This window comes from Otolemur garnettii, unplaced genomic scaffold, assembly GCF_000181295.1.
Source record: "Otolemur garnettii isolate 467f Iridium unplaced genomic scaffold, OtoGar3 scaffold00189, whole genome shotgun sequence".
Lineage (NCBI taxonomy): Eukaryota > Metazoa > Chordata > Mammalia > Primates > Galagidae > Otolemur > Otolemur garnettii.
The window spans coordinates 214914-227090 of record NW_003852584.1 but is presented as its reverse complement, the minus strand read 5'-3'; positions in this window follow the sequence as shown (position 1 = coordinate 227090).

The following is a 12177-nucleotide window of genomic DNA, read 5'->3' as shown; positions in this document are numbered from 1 at the left end:
TTCCCATTTTCCCTATGTGTGATGACTTTAGGGGACTGTTAACTCAGCAGCGGTGTGGAAAGAAGAAGGGAGATGAAGGCTGGAGTAAAGCAGCAGAGACAGGTGGGAATCTGAGACTCAGAGGGCGACAGGACTCGCCGACATCATGCACCTTATAAACAGGGCTCCTAAGATTTCATCTAAGGTTTGGAGCGGATCCACACTCTGCATTGCCGTGGATTTGGTGAAACTTGACCTCTAGAAAGTCCCCTCAATAGGAAGAGCAAACTCTGACAAATCGAGTCTTTGTGCCAAGGCATCGGAATGGGACCCTGAGAGGCTGACCTAGTAATCAGCACTCTACCTGCCACGGAGAATTTAAAACCAGCCACATTGCAAAAAAGTGTTTGCAGGGCTCTGATAAAGACTTAAATGGAGCAATGCCCTGCCTTGCTCGCCACACTCTAACAGAATCCAACATTTTATTTGATGAAAAATACAATTTGCCCTAATTTGCCTTCCCCCTGGTGGTGAGGGTGGTCTGGGGCTGCATTCTGGCTGAGACAAGGACTTTGTAGCATGTGGGACCCTATAGACCCCACAGGAAGGGCAGGAGGGTTACACTGCTGTAACTCTTCAGGGCACCACCACTGGAGATGTGGAGAGAGACCTTCTGTGCAAGGCAAAGTACACTTAGAAACAGAATGTACCTTCCTAATGGCTCTCTCTTAGAAGAGGGAGGCAGAAAAAGAGAAAGCAAGGTGGACAGGACGTGCTTTGCAAGGATATATTTATGAATAAATTGCATTTTAAAGGGAGTGTAGAAATCCTTGCTCTGCAGAGAAGAAAAGTGGAAAGAAGCCAGCGGATTGTGAGAGAAGCTCTCAGCCTTCGGAGTCAAGAAGATCTGAGCTAAAATGCTAGATCTACAGTTATTAACAGCATGTCCTTGGCCAATTAACCTAGCTGAGGATCAGTGTCTGAAAATAAGGGTAATAAAACACTTGTATGATGGGGCGGTTGTGCAAGTTGTGACACAGCAGTCACTGAACGTGGTTTTTCAGTCTTATTAATTGAGACATTAAAATAGGATGTGGTGAGAGGCAGAGGACCTTGGAGTCATAAAAATAGCCTCTAATTAGAAGTTGGTATCTTGGAGTCACTGGAAGAGTTTCCCTTAGAACAGACGTCGCGTGTGAGCCACTGAAGTTAGCATGCCCTAGGGGGACAGTGGGGTCTTCAGCCTCCACTTGGGAACTCTGTCAAGTGGTCCACGTTCTTGGGTTCTGGGGGTTTCAGGGAAGGAGTGTCCTGACCACTGACCTCAGACCCAGGAACTGTCACATTCATGGAGAGAGCAGAGAGAAACACCGCCTGGGGGAGTCTGTGGGGCAGTGGTCCTCATGGCTCTCAGTGGTCCTCATGGCTCTCAGCAGTCCTCATGGCTCTCAGTGTCACCCGACAGCTCGGGACGCAAACCGGTATCCTGAGCTCTACCTTACGGCCATTTAATGAAAACAAACACATGTAGCCAAGTGTGAGAACCCCAAGTGCAGATCAGTTTCAGAAGGCTTTTAGGTTTTCTTTGAAGTTTGAGGCTACTGTGAATAATACCGATAGGAATGTCACATGCATGTCTGGTGAACAGAATGTGGTGTCGTCACACAACAGGTCAGCCTTCAACAGCAGAGTGAGCAAGCTCCCGCCGCACGCCCCGTCACGGGCAAACCTCAGATAGGCTACGTGAAGTGAAAAGGGAAAAAGAACTGAGACCACACGTTACGTGATTCTGTTTACGTGAAACATCTGGAAAAGGAGGAACGAGGCTGAGCACCTTGGGTCACACCTGTCACCCTGGCACTCTGCAAGCCAAGGGGGAACCATTGCTTGAGGCCCAGACTTTAAGACCAGGCTGAGCAACAGCAAGACCCTGTCTCTACTAAAAATAGAAAAAATTAGCTGGGCATGGTGGTGCACGCCTGTAGTTCCAGCTTCTCAGGAGGCCAAAACAGGAGGATCGCTGGGACTCCAGAGTTTGAGGTTGCAGTGAGCTGTGATGACACTACTGCAGTCTAGCTGGGGTGACAGAGTGGGACTCTGTCTCAGAAAAAGAAAAAAAAAAGAAAAATAGAAACAGAAAGTAGATTAGTGGTTTTATAGTGTTCCGGGAGGGAATGGCAAATAATTCAAAATGGGAATAAGGCATCTTGAGGGGTATGTGTGTGTAAAACTGGTCTGAAACTGGTTTATGATGGAGGCTGCCTCACTTGGTAGAATTGAAAAATCATGAAAATATATTCAAATGGGTAGATTTCATAATATGTAAAATACAGCTCAGCAAAATTGTTTATAAAAACAATGCAGGAAGGAAACAACAAGCAGTGGTGGTCACAGATTGTTTAAAAGCCACTGCTTTTCCTGCTTGAGTGTGAAAGTTGTACAATACCCCACTCCTCTCACACAGCCCCACCACCTGCAGGCGACATAAAATCCTTTCTCTTTTTGGTGAAATTGATGCGGAAATCTAAAAGTAGAGTACCATATTTGGGGGCCAATCTTGAAGATCACTTGGAAAAATAAAAGAAATATCACCATATTTGTGCACTGAGTTTATAGAGCATCAGACACCAGTGATGGCAGGATTGAATGAGGTGGACACTTCCTGGTAGAGTCCTTGGCAGTTGGAGGGTGTGCAGGAAGGACTAGTCTCCTTTCCCTCTGCCTCAGGACACTCCTACCGTGTTTCTCTCTTCTTCTTTATGACCTACTCCCATCCTGTTGCTTACCGCCAAAATTATACATGTATTGAATGCAATTTTCATTTTCTCTAGTCTTTAGAATCACTTCTGTCCTTTGCCAGTACTGCAGACTTTCCTGATTAACTCACTGTCTCTCTCTCTCTCTTTCTCTCTCTTTGGGATTTCAAACTCACAGGAAAATTGGAGTTATTGTTTTCTCTCTCATTTTCTAAACTTATAAAACCATGAAATCAGAGCAGTGAAGGTGACACGGCCAAGCCTCCCCTTGACGAGTCAGAACTGGGTCTTTTCACTGCATTCTACTAGCTCAGCTCATCATCAGCTGTGAACCTCCACACGAAGAAAAAGTTACAAAAAGTGAAATATTTGGCTAAACTGGTATCTGAAATACACGCCGTTCACTCACTTCTTGCTTGAAACCTCATAAAATTCAAACATAAAAAAGTATTTCTGCCCATCAGTTATTGGACATTTCCAGAGCTGGAAGAAGGAAAAGCCTTTGCCTTGCAATCTGACTTTTATTCGTCAGTGATTTTACTTTGGCGTCCTGGCTCTCACTCCTCTCCATGAATTCATTTTGATGTTTGGGTAAATTTCCCATTGCCATGTACAATAAGACGGCTCTGCTTTAATGCCAGTTTTTGTGGTTTGATTTGATGCACACGCACACACACTAAATGCATAGGATATGTACTTTGTATTACTAAGGTATTCTTGGGGGAAAAAAGTCGTCTTTCCCTTGCTGGTCAGTTGAAATGCCTTGAAGAGGTTACCTACTCCTAAAGTTTCAGATGCAAATGCTTGTAAATAGTTTTATTTTAAATTTTAATTAATTATTTGGGCCTCTAGCAGCTGTGCAGTGAAGCGATTCCCTAGGTAGAGATAATGTGAGCAGACAGAGGGGCCAAATTCAGCTGGCCCACCTGAAAGGAGGGAGAGGAGGGGGCCCCTGATCACATCAAGTGACCCACATTCCAAGACAGGCCGACTCTGTGGAACCAGAATGCTTGGAAAAGCCATTCAGGGTGACTCAGAGCTGGGAAAGCCACTTAGCAATGACAGCCATGCTTTGGAAGAAAGCCAGCGAAATCAAATATGTTTCAGGGAGGACTGGCTAATTCCCTACATCAGCCAACTCAGTCCTTTGTTCCTGGTCAAGTGCAAAGTCCCAAGGTCTACTGGGCCCGCTGAGTTGAGGCTGTAGTTATTTCACAGAGAAGGTCTCTCTGCCGCTCACTGCCGCCTGATTTCCACCTGAGGACAAGGCAGGTGGTCCAACACACTCTTACTCAGAAGGCATCTGAGCTCAGTTCTGCCCTCTAACAGCTGTGCGAGATTAATAAAGAAAAAAATAATAGTCTCTGCCTCCCAGGGCTGCTGTGAAGATAGCGCGTGAGAACACTTCTAAAACCCTCAACTCTGTGGCTTGTTTGGTATTGGACACGTGTTGTTTCTTTAACTAGATTATCCATATTATTAGTAACATTTGGTGTTTTTCTCTTTAGATACTTTCTATGCTTATTTTGACATGAATGAGATTGCACACTGCATATTACAATTTCAAATACAGAAATAAAAGTTCAACATCACATTCTGTCACAACTTCAGACCTTGCTCTATTGTTTTAGCAAATAAGTCTGAGGCCAATACAGTTCCAATTCCTTTTATGCAAACATTCTTCCTCTTTTTTTTCTTTCTTTTTTTTTTTTTTTTTTTGAGACAGAGCCTCAAGCTATCCCCCTGGGTAGAGTGCCGTGGCATCACACTCACAGCAACCTCCAACTCCTGGGCTCAAGCGAGTCTCCTGCCTCAGCCTCCCAAGTAGCTGGGACCACAGGCGCCCGCCACAATGCCCAGCCATTTTTTGGTTGCAGCCGTCATTGTTGTTTGGCGGGCCCGGGCTGGGGATTCGAACCCGCCACCTTAGGTGTATGTGGCTGGCGCCTTAGCCGCTTGAGCCACAGGTGCTGAGCCCATTCTTCCTCTTTCTCTTCAACATTTTACCATTTTCTTTTAGTGTTTTATGATTGTTATGTGTTGTCACATATATGAATTTTTTTAGTAACATTTTAAAGGGTATTTATGATCAGGATATTTATGTTCAGGAGTTTTTTTTTTTGGTCAGAGACAGGATATCACTCTGTGCCCCAGGCTAGAGTGCAGTGGCATCATCATAGCTCACAGCAACCTCCAACTCCTGGCTCAAATGATCCTCCTGTCTCAGCCTCCCAAGTAGCTGGGACTCCAGGCAAATGACACATGTCTGATTTTCTCTTCCTCCCGAAGTGCTGGGATTACAGGCATACGCCACCACGGCGCTCTCTGGAGAACTTCAGATCTGTCGTTTTGTTTTTGGAATGTCTTGGTCTAGTATGCAGTGTTGGGAGGTACTTCCTCTCTTGATTTTGTGACAAGACTTGTGTAAGTTTATTGTGATTTCATCTGTGAGTGCTTCATAGAATTCATCAGTGAAACTGCTTTGGTTTTTTATTGTCTTTGTGAAAAAATTTTTCATAGAAAATTCAATTTCTTTATTAACATTACCTCATTGCATTTTAACATCGTAAGCACCTGTGGAGCCAGCCTGTCTTGTATTCCTGATTTTGTTTATTTGAATTCTCCCTCTTTTTTCTTTCCTAGCTAGGTCTTGATCAATATTTTTTATATTTTAAAGACGCAATTTTGGGCTCTTCTAATTTTCCTTTTTTCTCGTATTCATTTAATTAATTTCTTTCACTTTCACTTTGCTTACTTTGCTTTTATCTTTCTTTTTTCTGATTTCTTAAAGTGCAATCTGAGATGTTGCTTTTACACCTTCCTTTTTTCTAAGACAGATACTTGAAGTTTTACATTTCCTACTAAGGAGTGCTTTAGCAAATAATAACATTTTGATGTATTTTGTTTTTATTATCACTCAGTTTAACATATTTTAGAATTTTCCTTATGATTTCCTCTTTCACTTATAAATTTTTAAGATGCATTTTGTTTAATTTCTCAATATTTAGAGGTTTGCTATACATATATTACTGTTGTTAATTTCAAACTGAATTCTATTATGTTCAGAAACTGGTGTCTGTGTGCTTTTTAAATTAACTGAGGTTAGAGACCAGCATATGATCTGCTTTTATAAGGTCTTAACTGGAGAGTAATGTGCATTGTGCAGTTGTTGGCTGTCTCAGTTTATAAATGTCAATTAGATCCAGGTGGTTGTCAGTTATCTTTATTTAAAATGTCTGACTATCATTGTGGACTTATCTATTTCTCCCTTTAGTAATGTCAATATTTGGACCACTTTTTGGAAGGTCTGTTCTGAGGTTCATGTGCATTTATGCTAACTTTACTGTCTTCCTGGTGGATTGTCCATCTCACCATTACAAAACTCACTGTTCACCTCTAGCAATAGCATTTGCCCAGAGGTCTCCTTATTTGGCATCCGCGCGTGGGGCACTCTCGCCTCCTCAGCTCACTGTGGGGACAGTATTTACTTTTCCTTTCATATACTTTTTCCTCTCCGTATCTTTTTAGTAATGTATGTCTTTTATATAGTAAGTTTTCTTTTTTATTCATTTTCACAATTTGATATGTTTATCCATTTATATTTTCTGTAATTAGTAATGTGGTTTGAACAAGTCTACCATTTCATTATTTGTTTTACTTTTACTAGCCTTTTTTTTGTTATTCTGTTTTGGTTTTCTGACTTATGTGGTAGAAGTTGCATAATGTTTTACATTCCATTTTTTAATTTTTATTTAAAAAAATCATATTTGTGCACATTAATTCTATCATAGGATACAGTGTATTGTTTCCATATACAATTTGAAATACTTTCATCCAGTTGGCCAACATAGCCATCATGTCTTTCTCATAATTGTTGTGTTAAGACATTTATATTTGACATTTAGAAAGATACCCTTATAGGATAAATCATAGGTGTGATCCCCACAATCACCCTCCTTTCACCCATCCTCCCCCCCTCCCCTCCCTCCTCCCCTTTCCCCGTATTCTTGGACTCCATTTGGATTATAGCTTTCCTAAGATAGCTAACAATTAGTTTCATAACAGGGTTGAGTACATTGGATACTTTTTCTTCCATTCTTGAGATACTTTGCTAAGAAGAACATTTTCCCGCTCCATCCACGTAAACATGAAGGAGGTAAAGTCTCCATCTTTTTTTACTGCTATAAAGAATTCCATGGTGTACATATGCCACAATTTATTGATCCATTCACGGATCGATGGGCACTTGGGCTTCTTCCATGACCTGGCAATTATGAATTGGGCTTCAATGAACATTATGGTACAGATATCTGTATTGTAGCGTGATTTTTGGTCTTCTTGATATATACCTAGCAGAGGAATTATAGGATCAAATGGCAGATCTATATTTAGATCTCTAAGTGTTCTCCATATGACTTTCAAAAAGGGATGTATTAGTTTGCAATCCCACCAGCAGTGTAGAAGTGTTCCCTTTTCTCCACAACCCCACCAGCATTTGTGATTTTGGGATTTTGTGAACACCTGTCACCACTAACTAAGATAGACTCTCACTAGATTAAAGACTTAAATTTAAGACATGAAACTATAAAAACACTAGAAGAAAGTGTACGAAAAACTCTTGAAGAAATAGGCCTGGGGGAATATTTTATGAGGAGGACCCCCCACCAGGCAATTGAAGCAACATCAAAAATATACTACTGGGACCTCCTCAAATTAAAAAGCTTCTGCACAGCCAAGAACACAGTAAGAAAAGCAAGCAGACAGCCCTCAGAATGGGAAAAGATATTTGCTGGTTATGCTTCTATCAAAGGGCTAGTAATCAGAATCCCTAGAGAACTCAAACGTATTAGCAAGAAGAGAACAAGTGATCCCATCTCAGGGCGGGCAAGAGACTTAAATTTAAGAGAAACTTCTCTGAAGAAGACAGGCGCATGGCCTACAGACATATGAAAAAATGCTCATCATCCCTAATCATCAGAGAAATGCAAATCAAAACTACTTTGAGATATCATCTAACGCCAGTAAGATTTACATTTCATTTTAAATAAAGTTTCTTATTTTAGAATAGTTTTAGACCAATACAATTATTATCAAGACAGTACAGAGAATGTCCTTGCACCTGCACCCACTTTTCACTATTATGAACAAGTTGCATTAGTGTGATACATCTGTCACAATGTACATCATTCCTTAGAGAACCAATATTAATACATTGGTATTTTAAAAAATCCATGCTTTATTCACATTTCCTTAGTTTTTATCTAATGTTCTGTAAGAATTATTCTTTTCACCCATTGTTAGATTTGATTTGCTAGTATTTTTCTTTTTGGGGGGCTGGAGCTGGGTTTGAACCTACCACCTCCGGCATATGGGGCTGGCACCCGACCCTTTGAGCCACAGGCTCCGCCCTCAATTTGATAGTATTTTATGAAGGGTTTTGCAGCCTCGTTGAAGTATCAGTCTGTAGTTCCTCATAGTGCCCTTAATGTATTAGGGTACTGCTGAACCTGTGAGATAAGTTAAGGAATATTCCTTCTGCTTCTATTTTCTGGAATAGATTATGAGAATTGGTATTACTTCTATAAGTATTTGGTGGAATTCACCAGTGAAACCATCTTCGCCTGGCATTTTCATTTTTGGAAGGTTATTAATTATTGATTCAATTGCATTAGTATGTGCAGCTTATTAATACATTCCTTGTTTTGGTAAATCATGTCTTTGAAGGAATTGTCCATTTCATCCAAGTTATCAAATGAGCGAGTAAGGGGATGTTTGTAGTATAGACCTTTCCAGGCTTTGATTGTCTGGGAGATGACCAGAGTGAGGACTGCTCTTCCATTTCCGAAATTGGTAAATTGTATCTTCTCTTTATTTCTTAGTTAGCCTGGTGAGAAATTGATTGATGTTATTCAGCTTTCCAAAAACCCAACATATGGCCTCATTGTTTTTCTCTATTATTCCCATTTTCAAATTAATTAATCTCTATTCTTTTATCATGACACCAGTGCTCTAACCTGCGAACAAAAGGGCTCCTCTCTCTGCTCATTACTGTTTCTTTTTTTCTACTTATTCTAGGATTACATTTCTCTTCTCTCTCCAGTTTCTTGAGGTGTATAATTAGTCCACTGATTTTAGATCATTTTTCTTCTAACTTGTGCTTTTAAGATTGTAAGTTTCTGTTTATGTAATGCTTTCACTGAATCCCACAAATTTTGATAAGTTGCGTTTTTATTTTCATTTAGCGCAAAATATTTTAAAATTTCTTTTTCTTTCTTTTTAAATTTTCTTTTTCTCTTTGACCCATTTATTATTTAGAAGTACACTGTTTATCTTCTGCTTGTCTCAGGAATTTTCTAGATTATCAAAAATCTTACAAGAAACCACAGGTAAAGCTTCCTGACTCTGGATTTGGCTGTGATTTCTCGGATACAATGCCAATAGCATAGTGACAAGAGAAAGCACAGGTCAACGGAACCATTCAGAACAAAGTAAAACAACACTAGTCTGCACACCCAAGGGCCCAATAAACAGAGCAAAAAGGTAACTCGAAGTATGGGAGAAAATTATCTGAAGGACTCCTACAACTCAAAAATAAGACAAACAAAACTAATCTTACTTACAAACGGGCAGACGACTTGAATAGACATTTCTCCTAAGAAGATGCACAAGTGGCTGATGGGCACGGGGACAGATGCTCAACAGCATCGGTCTTCTGAGAAATGCAAATAAAACTCAGGGAGACACACCTCCCACTCTTTAGATGGCTACTATCAAAACCCAAATTCCACTATGTCGGAAGACAGCAGCAAGCAGTTTGAGTCCTCCCCCACCAAAAAAACCAAATTCCAGGAAAAAAAAAAAACCATTGAAAATAACAAATATTGACGAGGATGTGGAGAAACTGGGACACTTGTGCACTCGGGGTGGAAATGTGAAATGGTGCAGCCACAGTGGAAACAGTGTGAGTGTTCCCTAAAGAGCTGAAAATGGAATTACAATGGGATCCGGCAATTCCTCTCTGGACGTACCCCCAACACTACTGAAAGCAGACGTCTGTACATTTGTCCAGCCTTGTCCACATGGCTGAGATGTGGAGGACACCTGAGGAACCAGCGGCAGGTGAATGGTCCTTGAGGGCGTGATGGCAAGTGAAACGAGGCGGTCACAGAAAATATTTAGCCGCATTTAAATTCAGAGGCAAACTGCAGATTGGTGGTCACAGGGGGCTCAGGAAGGGAAGAAACGGGAGTTATTAATGACTTTATTGTTTAGAGTTTGTAAAGACTTTCAGCTTTTACAAGGTGAAAAAAAGTTTTGAAGATGGTTGGTGATGATGGTTACACAGAAATGTGAGCGTGCTTAATGCCACTGAAATGTGAGCCTCACCAATGCCACTGAAATGTGAGTGTGCCCAGTGCCACTGAAATGTGAGTGTGCCTAGTGCCACTGAAATGTGAGTGTACCTGATGCCACTGAAATGTGAGCGTGCCTAGCACCACTGAAATGTGAGCTTGACCAATGCCACTGAAATGTGATCATTCTTGATCCACTGAAAATGATGAAGGCAGTGAAAAGACTGAGAAGGGGACAGATGAAAGAGACATCTGCCACTGTGCCCTCTGAAATATAGCTGCTTATAATAAATAAGTTCACGCTTTAAATTTATTGAGACTTTAATGCACAGCATATCCTGCCTTGGTGAATGTTTTATAGCCCTTGAAAGGAATGGGTGTTCCCCAGTTTGGGGTATGTTGTTATGTAAATACCGAGCAGGTCAATGTGATGTGTAGTGTCCTTTGAACTTCTGTATCCTTGCTTCTTTTTTGCTTGTTCTATTGGTTGATAAGAGGGGGCTGGAAGCATCTCCAAAGATGATTCTGGATTTGTTTAATTTCTCTATTTCTGTTTTTGCTTCATGAATGTAATTGCTCTGTTATTTGTTGCATATGTTTTGGGGAGTACTGTGCATTCCCAGTAAATTGTTGTTTTTATTATTATGAATGTTTCTTTCTTTTTAAAATGCTTTGTCATAAAATCTGATATTAATTTTTTTGTTTCTTCTTGGTATGATTTCCTGCTCTCCCAGCTCACTGTGTGTATAATGTACCTTCTTTCCATTATTTTAATTTAAATCTTCTGTGCACTTACATTTAATAATATGCCTCTCTCAGATAGTGTGTAGTGGGGTTGCCTTTTAGTTCAGTATGATAGCTTTTGCCTTTTTAGTGTAATACATTTACTTTTAATGGGATTTTGATTTGATTGTATTTGTCAGATATTTTGAATTTTTTTCCCATTTTTACTTTCTGTTTTCATTCCTGTTTTTTTTCCCATTTTTACTTTCTGTTTTCATTCCTGTTTTTTTTCTTTCCTTCCTTTTGAGAGGTTATTTAAATATTTTTTAGAAATCTATATTTTTTCTTAATTTCTTAATCATATACCCTCAAAGTTTTCTTTGTGTGTGTGTGTGTGTGTGTGTGGTCTCTGCAGGTCTATCAATGGAGCTTTTCAACTGACCAAAGTTTACACAGAATCATATTGTACTCACTGATGCTTTACTCTGATAATTCTTAATTTCTGCTTCCAAAATTGTCTGTTTCACTTTATACCTGGGCCACTTCCCACCTTCCCAATTCCTGGTTCATTCTTTACCTTTCTTGCTTCACAAATGTAATAACTTAATAACAACAGTGTAATTTCGTTACCCAGAACCCTTTTGCTTCATACACTTGTTTATACAATTTTACTTTTACATTTGTTTTAAATCCCTTTGTACAGTTATTATTCTTTATTCAGTGTTCTTTTAAGATAAGTATGAGAAGAAAGCAAGCACAGTATTTTATATTTCTTTCCCTTTTTGTGATTTCCAGCGCTTATTACCCTTTTGTGCACATCCAAGTTTCCATCTTTGGCTTGAATGATAGCTGTTTGTATTTCTTCTAAGGAGGCTGCCGGTGATATATTCTCTCAGATTTCATTTACCTAAAAGTGCCTATACTTCGCCCTTGATTTTGGAAGCTATTTTTGCAGTGTTTTATATTTTGGCATTTGAATTGCCAGATGTTATTTTTTCCTTCCAAACATTAAAGATATTGTTCTATTGTTTCTAATGAGGAGTTGGTGATGGTTTTTATGCTTCTTCGCCTGCACTGTATATATTTCTCTCTGCTTTAGAACTTTTTTCTCTATATTTTGTTTCTGCAGTTCAACTATATAGTTCCAAAGTCACAATGTGTTTATACTGAGCTTCTTGAACTATAACTCACTGTTTTGTTTTATCATGATTTTGTGAAATGCCTGCCACTACTTTTTCAGACACACTGTGTGTGTGTGCGTGTGTGCGCGCGAGTATGTGTGTGTGCATGTGTCCATGCATGTGTGCATGTGTGCGTGTGTGCAAGCACGTAAGTGTGCGTGTGTGCTTGTATGTGTGTGTGTGTGC